At 45.8% G+C, this 12,773-nt stretch overlaps 1 protein-coding gene across 1 annotated transcript in view; it reads right to left on the bottom strand.

Annotated features, from left to right (window-relative positions):
* RTN4 (reticulon 4) overlaps positions 1-12,773 on the bottom strand; it is a 250,703-nt gene that overhangs the window by 118,066 nt on the left and 119,864 nt on the right. The gene's annotated exons all lie outside the window — the stretch shown is intronic.

Raw genomic sequence — 12,773 nt, 5'->3', positions numbered from 1 at the left:
AAAAACAGAATGACCAAAACTAAATAAATCCACAGATTAACAGTGAAGCTAGGAACCACAAAGGACACAATCCAATAATCTAAGACACTTTTTACTGATTTAGCGCTTTCGTCAAGGGGAAAGACTTCATCAGAATAGCCATGTTTGCTAAAACACATCTTTAAATAACCCACCCCCGACTCACATTGGTTAAAAGAAAAACATCACTTCCTCCAAAAAATAAACCACTTCCTCCAAAAAAATAAACAGTAAGAAAAACTTTTAAAATATTTGGCATACTGCTGATAAAAAATGCTTGCACTTTACAAAAACAGCATAGATTTCAGTTTAAGTACTGAACTAATAAAGACTCTGTCATTGAGTCCAGGAGCCTGACAGGCATTTGTTCTAATCTGCCACTTAAGCTCCATAAACTCTAAAAATTCATGGAAGGGACCCCCCCCCCTCCCCAGAGGACCCAAATCAACTTGGTGGACGATGAGAAATTTGAAAGCATGCAGTGGGTGAAGGCTGATATGCCTGTAGAGTGCATTGTTTTAGTTCGGTTTAATATCGTATGTATGCTGGTAAATTTTTTGCCTCAGTGCCCTGATTACTATGTAGGGAAAACAGACGTCGCAAGAATCACAATGCAACAAACTCCTCCTTTGGAGTAACAATAAGATTTCCTATGTGTAGTGATGTACCCATAATTTTTGATTTTGTTTGTGTCTGTTATATACGGGCACTGTGGGCACCTACCACATCTGTAACTGCCACCCTGATCTGGTTTTATGTTGCATCTTTCCAATAACCCTTTCAGGGAAGTTGCCTTTTTATAGACAATCTGCAGCCTCTTGCCCAGTTTATTATGGACATCAATGTCCAAACTAAAAATTGCCCACAGCTTCACCACAATCTCTCTGATGTTGTAAAATCTGACGTTGAAAGGCAAAATAAGTGCCCTACTAAACATGTCAGATTTCTCCTTATGCGAAGGCCCACTCAACCCATGAAATAGAGGGCTAAAGTTACAAAGTTCTCTTTTGGTAACAACTTCGTGCCCTATACTACTGATAACATTTTCAGGATACCCTCACTTAACATGTTCTTAAATACCCCACATTCTCTTAAAAAGTCAAGTTCTGAAACCATCCTGGCTAGCCCGATGTACTGCCCTTTGACCAGTGCCTTCTTTTGATGTACAGGGTGCCAACTAGAAAAGTGCAACAATGAGTTGGAATATGTTGACTTGCAAAATAAATGGGAGGTAAAACCCTTCATGACATAGTTCTGCACAGTTATATCAAGATAGTTCAAATATCTTTGTATTTGTTCACAGTGAACCTCAAAAAATTGGTGGTCCCATTGATAAAGGTGAAAAACCTATTCAGGTCGTTTTCACCTCCTTTACAAAACAAAAAAACGTCATCCAGGTAGCGCCCTTAGAGCACCCAGAGGTCACTGAACTCAGAGTTCATGATGAACAAATCCTCCCATTGTGCCAATACAATGTTGGCAAATGTTGGTGCACAGCATGCACCCATAGCGACACTGGTTTTGTTTTAACAGGTGTCCCTCAAAGCTGATAAAGTTGTTCTCCAGGACAAGCTCCATACATGCCCAAATGGTCAGAATAGTCCCATGGTTGAAAGATGTCTTCTTACAAAGATGGTTATAAAACCATTTGAGCCCTACGTCATGTGGGATCACCGAGAACAAGTCACATACATCACTTGTAACAAATATCAGGTCTTAGTCAAACATTTCAGGTTTAATTTTCCCTAGAAAATCCCAAGAATCTCTGATAATGGATTCTCTCCCATCCAGTACATGTTTGACCTTGTGAATGTATTTCGCTAGGAAAAACGTCTTGGAGGCCTTCGCATCCACTATAGGGCGAAGGGGGGGGGGGGGGGGTTGTGATGGACTTATGTATTTTAGGAATCCAGAATATTGTTGGGATCCTAAGATGTTTTATATACAGGTACTCGTGTGTCTCTATCGATATCTGACCATTAAGTAGCAGTTGTTCAATATGTAAGTCCATGTTTCTGTGAGTGATATTCAATTCATTGCGAGAGACTTCTACATATGTATCACTATACAAAAGCTCCAACATCCTATTGTAATTAAGACCCATCACTACTAATACTCCAGCCTTGTCTGGTTTCATAAAATCTTCTCTCTACAATCCAAAATGTCCTGTAGGACCACTGCCTCACTTGTAGTCAAGTTGTGAAGTGTATTAGGATTCCTATTCTGTACCAGCCCCCTGATTTCTTTGTCACATAACATCTCAAATGTTTGTACTGTGGGGTGTGTAGGGGGCATAAAGGTACTAGGTCTACGTAATGTTACTTGCTTCAAGTCCAGGTTGTCTGAAGAAAAATGTAGTGCTAAGTTCAACTTCCTAGTGTACAACTTAAGTTGTATAATAGTGTCGACAATATTGAAATTAGTAGCAGGGACAAAATTCAAGCCTTTAGAAAAAAAATCAGCCCATTCAACAATGACCATAATCTGACTAGTTATAAATACTAAAATCATCAATCAAATTCTTAATAGTGCAATCAGCATTATCAAATTCTCCACTGATGCTCATTGCCTCCGATAGTTTAGTCTCCCCCTCCATTGGCCCCAATAGTTCAGATAGTTGTTCTGGCCATATCTTCCATTGCCTGGTCTCTCCTGCCTCAGATTCAATCGTTCTGACCTCCTCAGAGGCACAGGGTCTAAAGGGGTATCAGTACATGTTACTAGATTCAGAATTGTCAGCATTAATGTCAGCATTGTACTCCTCATACCTATCATGCCACCCCCCCCTTGTTGCCCCTGTGGGGGGTCTGGGTATGCTCTCCCCGACTCAGTCACCCAAGTCCCTTAGTGGTTTCTTTTCCTTGCATGTTCTTAACTTACACAGCTCATTTTCTATATTACTAAAAACCTTGTAAAAATCAGCTTGTTTGTATTTAAATAAGTCATTTTTAATACTGTTATCCAGCTTCTCTATGTCTCTTACTAACATTGCCATTTTCCGGTTGTCACCAACCAAATTATGCAACAGTTCATAATCCTGCTTATTAAAAACACAATTAAGTCTTTATATAATTGTGAACCCTTTACCAGTCCTGTAGGGTATTTCTACATTCGGAGCCCTTTGGGGATCTGTTCACGCTTGATACTCACTCTCCAACTGCAGCTTCTTGTATTTGTTCAACTGTTCCTTAAATTGATGAAATTGCTGTTCTAAACTGCAGACAGCATTAGAAGAGTTTGCACCATGTTTTTCAAGCTGAACTCATTTTTAGCCACTGCTCAACTGAAAATGCTGCCGTAGCATCACCCAAAGGTCCCAGACTGTTGCAGGGTTGAGAAACGGCTCCAAAACGAATCGTTTTGAGAAAAAGTCCCAAGATTCTGCCTGCTGGAAACAAACACTTTGAGCTGGGGTGATGTCAAATTGATCGGAGCTTTGTGTACCAGTAATATTTCCACTTGCTAAACAGTCCGACCCACTTTTGTTTAGTAAATGGTCCACTTTCTTAGTCACAGTGTTTGCAAGTGAAGAAATAGACTTCAAAATGGCTTGTAAATCAGCACCCTCAGTACTCCCAGGCTGTTCACTGTCATCCATTGTAAAACCAAACCAAAAACAGAATGATCAAAACTAAATAAATCCACAGAAATGCCATCTGGGATGCTGTGTCCAGGCTTGCTCCCAGGAATACAATTTTTTGTGTGGGGGGGACTAGTTTTGATTTCGTTTTGTTGATAGTGTACCCCAGGGAGGTCAGTAGGTCCTTTACAAAAGTCAGGTGCTGTAACAGCTTTTCTTGACTGTCTGCCTGAATCAGGCAATCTAAGTAGGGGTAAATTTGAGTATTTCTTTGTCTGCAAAAAGCAATGGCAGGAGCCAGGTATTTTGTGAAAACTCTGGGAGTAGTGGAAAAGCCAAAGGAAAGCGCAGAGAACTGAAAGTGCATAGATCCTGCCCTGAAACGTAGGTATTTCCTGCAGGGTTCCCTGACTGGGATGTGTAGGTAGGCCTCTTAGGTCTAGGGTGGCTAACCAAGCATCCTTGGAAAGCATTGGTAAAAGCTGGAGGGTGAAAATTTTGAATTTTGGTATAACCAGAAAGGCGTTTAGAATGGATAGAGAGAGGATGGAATGCCATGTGCTCTCTTTTCTGGGTACCAGGAAGAGTCTGGAGTAGAAACCTTGGCCTATCTGTTCTGCAGGAACATGCTGTATTGCACCCAGGGAGAGCAAGGAAAAGACTTGGTTTTTGGCCTCTGCCCACTGGTTTGGAGGAAGATCTGGGAACCCTTTTGGGGTTGGCGGAGTGTGGAAATAAAATTTGTATCCCTGGGACACTATGCTGAGGACCCATCGGTCGTTGGTAATATAGTGGCCCAGTTGCTTGCGTGGATGGACAGTTTTCCTCCTAGAAGCACAAGCAGGTAGGCAGAGGTAAGAGGTGGAAGTGTAAAGTCATTGAGAGTTCTTACCATAAGGGTGTGGCTTTGCACTCCCCGTTTTTGAAGAGGAGGAAAGTACAGTTGTGTACACTTGCCATAAATGTAGAGGCATGAGTGTGTTCACTGTTGCAGTCATCACATTTGGGTTATCTGCTTGCAGTAGCCCTCAGTCGGCCTGATTAAACAAGTCTTGGGTCCTGCGTCAGTTGCTGTCCCTTCTGTGACGTCAGGTCGTCAGGGGTATAAAACATGCAGCAGATGCCATTACATAAGCTTTTCTTGCCCCAGATGTCAGGTGCCCCCCTAATGGGAAGAAATTAAATCTATAAATATACAAGGTTATACCTCCAACAAAAAAGCCAATACACCAAAAAGCTTTTGAGCATAGTAAAGGAGAGTAGAGGTATAGCCAAAAGTAGTAAGGGGGCTGGAGGGAGGGTAAACTAGAACTGCAACAGTGAATATACTCGAACATCTACATTTATGGTAACTGTGCACAACTGTACTATGTTCTTAGTGTTTCACTGTTGCAGTCATCACATTTGAGTAGATTCCCAAAACTAAGGATGGGAGGAAGAACTTGGACAGCATTAGGACCAGCTATAAGACCATGCAATACTGCAGTGGCAAAGCCAGCTCTGGATTTAGAGAAAATTGACCATTGGTAATGCTTGGTGAAAGTATGTACAAACTCCAGGTAGCAGCTTCTAGGGTGTCCCTGGTGGGGACGCCACTGAGAAAGGCTAGAGGTAGATGCAGCCCTGGTTGAGTGGAGTCTGATCCCCTGTCCCAAGTAGAATCGAAGTTGTCTGTGCACATCTAAGGAGTGCAGTATTCGTTCCCCTTTGTTCTGTGGATTAGGAAAGAAGGTTGGCAAATGAACTGATTAAGGGCCACACTGGATACCACCTTGGGCATGAAGGAGGGATTGGTCCTGAGGAACACCCTGTCAGCACGAAAGATAATGAAAGGCTCCACTGCCATATGGGCCTGTAATTCAGATACCCTTCTTGCTGAAGTGACTGCTAAAAGGAAAGCGGTTTTCCAAGAAAGGAATTTTAAGTCTGCAGTAGCAGCTGGCTCGAAAGGAGGAAGAGTAAGTTTCTCCAATACAAAGTTAAGGTCCCAGGTTGGAGTTGGAGCTCTCCTGGGTGGTCGTAAATTTTTGGCCCCTCTGAGGAACTGCTTGTTGCAGTGGAAGAGAGAAGAGGGGAGGTTCTGTGTTAAAATGAGCTGAAATAGCTGAGGCGTGAATTTTGACGAAGGAGAAAGACACCTTGTGAAGAATCTCATTTAAGTATTGTCAAGTAAATTGGGCACTGCTGTGCTCATCCCTTGAGACTGGTTCCAGGCACAGAATCTTTTCCATTTTTCAGCATAAGATTTTCTGGTACTAGGCCTCTTTGCCTCTTAAATGATATCCATCACTGGTTTACTGAGGGATGGTAAATGAGAGATTAGGTAATTAGCCAGGCTGCTAGGTTCAGTGTTTGAAGCTGAGGGTGCAGAATCTGGTTTTCCTGCTGAGAAAATAGGGTAGGAGTCTGAGGCAGGTGCCATGGGGCCAACAGTGGCACAATGCGCAAGAGGGGGTACTAGTGTTTGTGGAGCCAGTCAGGTGCAATCAAAATTGTCCTTGGTTTGTCTTGTTTGATCTTTAGTAGTACTTTGGAGAGTAGAGGCAGTGAAGGAAAGGCATAAACTGATCAGGCTTTCCAGCTGAAGGACAGAGTATCCACTTTCTAAGCTTGTTTGCATGGAGTCCTTGTGCAAAATTTGTCCAATTGATAGTTCTGAGGGGAGGCAAACAGGTCTATATCTGGGTTCCCCCATTTGCTTGTCAACATGTTGAAAATCCTTGGTTCCAGTTTCCACTCGTGTGGGTCCATGAGGTTTCTGCTTAGTCAGTCTGCCAGTGTATTTAGTTTTCCTGGCAGGAATTGAGCTTGTAGATTCACTTGGTAGCTCAGGGCTGTGTTCCACAATGCCAAGGCTAGTCTGCAGAGGTAAGAATGTCTGCCCCCCTTGCTTGTTGATGTACCACATAAGTGGTTTTGTCTCCGTTTTTACCATTAATTGTCCTGGAAGAATTTGGTCCTTGAAGGCTGTCAGAGCATTCTGTACAGCTAACATTTCTTTTTGATAGATATGCAGGTGCATTTGACTTTGGTTCCATTTGCCCTGAATGCACTTCCCTGCCAGGTGTGCCCCCCATGCATAGGTCTTATGCGTCTATAAGGGTTTGGGCGGCAGGGGGTAGTGTGAATGGTAGTCCCTTGTTTTGGTGGCAGGCCTCTGCCCACCAAAGAAACTCTAGGCGTAGGCAAGGTATGATAGGAATTATTGCTTCTAGATCCTGAGAATGTTGACACCATAGGCTTTTTAGATACCATTGTAGTTTCCCCATATGCATTCTTGCATCTGGAATTAGAAGAATGCAGGAGGCCATGAACCCCAAGGCTTGTAGTATTTGCCTTGAAGATAGCAGGATTTTTGTGGCCACTTGTTTGAAGTAGGTTGTTAAATGAAAGTCAAATGAATTTGTTTCGCTGGAGTGAGGAAAGCAGTCTGGGAACTTGTATTCAAGCTTGCTCCCAGGAATGTAATTTGACAGGGTACCAGGTGAGATTTCTTTTCATTTATGGTGCACCCCAGACAAGTTAGCACCCTTTGTACAAAGGCCAGATGATTCAAAAGTATGTCCTTGCTTTCTGCCTGAATTAGACAATCGTCCAGGTATAGTATATTTGAATATTTCTTTGCCTGCAAAAAGCAATGACTGGAGCTAGGCACTTTGTGAATACCCTGGGCGCAGTAGATAAGCCAAAGGGCAGTGCAGAGAACTGACTGTGCGTGCAGCCTGCTTTGAAGCGTAGGTATCTTCTGCAGGATTCCCTGATTGGGATGTGCAGGTATGCTTTCCTTTAAATCTAGTGTTGCCAACCAGGCGTCTTTGCCTAGCATAGGGAGTAACTGGTAAAGAGTCAGCATCTTGAATTTTGGAATAACCAAAAAGGTGTTTAGCATAGAGAGGTCCAGGATAGGACAGCATGAATTTTCTGGGTACCAGGAAAAGTAGAGTAGAAACCCTGTCCCGTTTCTCTTAAGCATGGGGGCTATTCAGTTGGTACCAGAAGAGGAAAGTACTTGTTTTTGGGCCTCTGCCCACTGAATTAGGGGTAGGTCTGGCCACCCACTTGGTGTTGGCAACGTGTGGAAGTGAAATCTGTATCCCTGGGACACTATATTTAAAACCCATTTGTCCTGGGTAAGGAGCTCCCAGTTCTTTGCATGAAGAGCAATCTTTCCCCCCAAAGGGGCAGTCAGTTGAGAAGTGCTTGGAAGTTTTAAAAAGAAGTCATTGAGACAGTTTACCATGGGGGGTGGGGTGGGGTGGGGGGTATTATTCCCAGATTTGGAAGTGGAGCCCCCCACTGCTTAGTCCTGTGCGTACCCTGGGACTGAAGCCTGGGAGCTCTGCTGAATCTGGGTTTGGACTGAAGGTCTGGAAGAGGCAGGAAAGGACCAATTCTTGGAAGGCCAATGCCTACTAAACCTTGGAGGTTGTACTTGTAAAAAATTAGATTTAGCTTTTTCCACCATCTTTTTAAGAACTTCTGCCTTGTTGCCAAACAGGCAGTCCTGATTTAAGGAAGCATCCAGGAATTTCGCTTTAACATGATCTGGCAAGGATTACTCCTTAAGCAAAGCATGCCTTCTAAGCAAAGACCCAGTTACAGCAGCCCTGCAAGATGCCTCTAGTGAATCAAAACCACATTGCAAAGTATGTTTTCCAACTTGTTCAGCTGAATGCAGTAAATCTTGTAAATCTTTTAGTTATGTACTTACCCTTCGGATGTATGGGATCCATCTCGCCTACATTCATAACTGGTGGGTTCGGAGCCGATCCATTGGCTCCGACTCTGCCACTATATAGTAGAACGAAGTCTCTAATTGGCTGGGCTACCCCTCATCCCAGAATGCACCACGCCTGCTTTCCCCAGATCTTGTTTGTTCGCTTTCATACCTACATCCAGACAGACACATAGCAGCAACTGTAACAAACTAAAGTCCTTCAAGAGAAAAAACTCAGGAAGTAGCAGCATTCCCTCTAAATCCAATGGGAAGGGGGAAGGAGGGTGGGTACGTATGAATGTAGGCGAGATGGATCCCATACATCCATAGTTATGGTAAGTACATAACTAAAAGATGTAATGGGATCCTATCTCGCCTACATTCATAACTGATGGGACAGCGTCCCTAGCACCTAAATCCCGGGTGGCTCATTGGAAAACACTCCTGAGAACTGTGGAACCAAAGGAAGCTCTACCTCGAGAAGCCACATCTATCTTGTAATGAGAAATGGTGTGCGGAGAAGTCCAGGTAGCGGCCCACAGATATCATCTATCGATAATTTGGAGTGAAATGCTACAGAAGTAGCCATTGCCCTGGTAGAATGAGCCCTGACTGGGAAAGGTAGCTCTTTGCCGGACTGTGAATAAATGAAGGAGATGCAATCTTTAATCCATTTGGCTATGGTGGTTTTAGCCACCGGTTGACCCAACCTATTTTCCGCAAAGGACAAACAGCTGATCTGACTTTCGTGTCTGATTGGTCCTACTTAAATAAAAACGCAGTTGTCTGAACATCCAACTGATGGAAAATATATTCTGCGCTATTGGAGAATTTGGGAAAAAACAGTGGGAGCTCCAAGGATTGTTGAATGCATAAGGGGGATGCTACCTTGGGCAAGAAAGAGGATTAAACTTGAGGGACACACTGTCTTTGTGAAAGGTCAAATAAGGAGGATTACAACAGAGAGCCTGAAGCTCTGAGACCCGCTTGGCAGAGGTTATTGCCACCAAAAAGGCGGTTTTCCAAGATAGAAATTTTATATCACAAGTAGCTGCTGGTTCAAAGAGGCGGGCAGTTAAAGCAGCTAGAACCATATTCAGGTCCCAAGGGGGCACAGGATGGGCTATAGGGGGCCGAAGGAGCCACGCTCCTTTAAGGAAAGATTTGCAAAGCCTGTTTGCCATTAAGGAAGGCTCAAAGGAGACATGAAAATTAGAGATAGCCGCCAGTTGGACTTTTATTGTGGAAACAGAAGAGCCCAAATGAAACAAAGAAGCCAGGAATTCTAAAACCTGAGGTACTGGGGCGGTAAGGGGATCTATACCTCGTTGCTGGGCCCAAAGAGCAAACCTTTTCCACTTGCTGGAATACAGTTTAATAGTGGAAGGTTTGTGAGAAGAGGACAAAATGTGGATGACGTCTGGAGAAAGGGAGTTCTCTGACTGGGTGAGACTGTCCTAACGGATGAGTCAACAGGTCAGGCACCAGCTCCAGAAAACATGGGCCCTCCACCGCATACCTCAGAAGGAAGGGGAACCAAACCTGACTAGGCCAGTGTGGAGCGATCAAAATCATGTCGCTTCCTAGATAAATCGCCTTCTGTATCACCTTCGGGAGAAGGGGAACCGGAGGGAAGGCGTAAAGTAGACCGGGGGGCCAACTGTGAGCTAGAGCGTCCCTGGGAATCTGCCCCTGAGAGGGAGTCAGAGTGAAGAACACCCTGCACTTCGCATTGTGAGGACTGGCGAACAAGTCGCAACAAGGGAGGCCCACTTGGTGAAGATGTTTGCAGCCACCCTGTCGTTGAGGGACCACTCGTGGGGTAACAGGAGAGTCCTGCTCAACCTGTCTGCAATCACATTGGATTTCCCCGGAATGTGCGTTGCCACAAAGAAACGCTGGGTAGAAATCGCCCAATGCCATACTCTCATGGCCTCTCTGCAAAGAGGGTAGGATCTGGTTCCGCCTTGCTTGTTTATGTACCAGACTACCGACATGTTGTCGGATAGGATCGCAATAGTACCCCGTGGAAGAGCATGATGAAGTGCTTGTAACACCAGTAGCACCGCTCTCATTTCCAGGATATTGATATGCAAGTGCGTTTCGTGAGCCTGCCACGTGCCTTGGACAGACCTGTCCAGACCCCCCCACCCTGTCTGGGAGGTGTCCGTGGTCACCGTGGCAACGGGAGGCTGAAGGGCAAAGGGTCGCCCCTGGTCCAGGTTGGACCGAAGCAGCCACCAACGTAGATCCCGACGGCAAATTTCGGTAATCTGGACCAAATGGTTCAAGGGAAGTTCCTGAAAGGAACATTGAACCGACAGTAGCCATTGCAGCACCCGCATATGCAGCCTGGCTAAGGGGACTAGAAGAATAGTAGAGGCCATCGTGCCCAATAACTGCAGAATCAGTCTGGCCTGAACTCGTGATCTGGGTAACAAGGTTTGAACCCGAGACTGCAGGACCCGAATCCTTTCTACCGGCAAGAATGCCCGCATTCTTCTTGTGTCTAACTCTGCGCCTATAAAGGTAATACGCTGAGACGGCTGCAGCACAGATTTTTCCCAATTGAACGTGATTCCTAGTGAATGACCCAAACTTGACTGTGGTCATAAGCGCCCGAACTAATAGATGCTTGGAGGTGGCAGTAAGGAGCCAGTCATCTAGATAGGGAAACACTTGGAATCCTAGACTTCTCAAGTGAGCTGTCACTACTGCCAGACACTTGGTGAACACCCTGGGGGCTGTGGTGAGACCAAAGGGCAGTGCTCGGAACTGGAAATGACTGGTTCCCAGGCGGAAGCGTAAATGACTCCTGGACTCTTGACTTATCAGAATGTGACAGTAAGCGTCCTTGAGATCTATGGAGCACATCCAGACATCCTTCTCCAATAACGGGAGAATGGACTGAAGGGTGACCATTCGGAATTTGGATTTTTGTACAAAGCGATTCAATGAACTGAGGCCCAAAATGGGCCTTGGTCCCCTGTCTTTTTTGGCACCAAAAATAGTAAGTTCCTGATCCGATCTGGTCGGCGGACACAGGCTGGATGACTCCTTTTCTTAGCAGCTTTGAAACCTCGACCGCTGCTTGATCCCGCTGACTGGGTGGCACATCCGGGATTTTCCTGATAGGAAGAGGGGGGATCTTGATGAAAGGGATGCGATAGCCTCCGGTTATGGTTCGGAGCACCCACTGATCCTTGGCGATAGATTCCCAAGCCTGTGGGTGTTCCGCAAAACGACCCCCGACTGGCTACGGAGATGCGCAGTCGGGCCACATCTCAGGGACGGGGAGCGTAGGATGGACCACGAAAGGAATCGCGGTCTCCAGAGTTACGGGGGCCTCTGCCGCCTCTGGGGCAGCGTCTTCCTGAATCCCCCCCCCCCCTGCCTCTAGATGGGTGATCACTAGGTGGAGTAGGGAAAGACCTTTGAGATTTCCTGAACCACATTTTCCCTCCTCTCTGGGCCTTGGGATAAGGTCTAGAGGGAGCGGAAAAACGGGCCCCCACGGCAGTAAAGGTCTTGCCCTCCTGCTCGCACCGAGTCAGTGTGTCCTTCACCTTGGGTCCAAACAGGGAGGACCCATCAAAGGGAGTGTCGGTGAAGGAAGACTTAAAAGCCTCCGCAAAGGGACACAAGTGTAACCAGGCGTGTCTTCTAACAGCCACGCCTGTTCCCGCTGCTCTACTCGCCCCTTCGGACGCATATGAGATGAGCCTCATGGACGAGTTGACTATCGAAGATAGGGTAGTCATCTGGGCGCCAACAGTTTGGGCTAACGCCTCAGAAAGATTACCCGTAAGAGACTCGCCTAACTCTTTGAGGAGGTCCCTTTGGAGCCGGGTAAAATGACAAAGGTAATTCAGCGACCGCAGGGTAAAGGCTGCTGAAGAAAGGGTACACTTCCCGTACCTATCCATGCTCCTGGAATCCTTATTAGGAGGGTGAATAGACGTTGAAGCCTCTGCCACGTCTTGCTGAGTGGCAGATGCCACCACCATCGCATCTACTGCAACTCCTTTAGACAAATTCCTTTTGAGGAAGGGCTGAGAAGAACTTGTTAGGCCTGGCGGGCACCGGTTCCAGAGTCAGGGTGTTCCCACACCCTTCGAGAAACTAAATCTAGTAGTTCATCGAAGGGTGGAGACACCCAGGAGGCAGAGGGCTGGGCCCCAAAAGCCTTGAGGAAGACTCCTCCGCGGAAGGGGTTTTGGACTGCCAATCGCCTCTCTGTCTCAGGATCTCGAGGATATCTGAGAATGATACGTCATCCGAGGACGATTTAGGGGACCCCTCCGCATCATCGAGGTCAGTATCTGATGCGATACTCATCCTGGGAGTCAATGTGCTTCCTCTTGCACAATTTTTTTCTTGGAGGTTCATCTGAAGTGGATTCAGAAGGACCTCCCGGGAGAAGGGAACTCCCCAAGGAGGTATCCTCAGGCCCTGGGG

This window comes from Protopterus annectens, chromosome 1.part2 (genome assembly GCF_019279795.1).
Source record: "Protopterus annectens isolate FY-2018-M chromosome 1.part2, PAN1.0, whole genome shotgun sequence".
Lineage (NCBI taxonomy): Eukaryota > Metazoa > Chordata > Ceratodontiformes > Protopteridae > Protopterus > Protopterus annectens.
The sequence above is the reverse complement of the archived record's forward strand: the minus strand, read 5'-3'. Positions and strand labels throughout refer to the sequence as shown.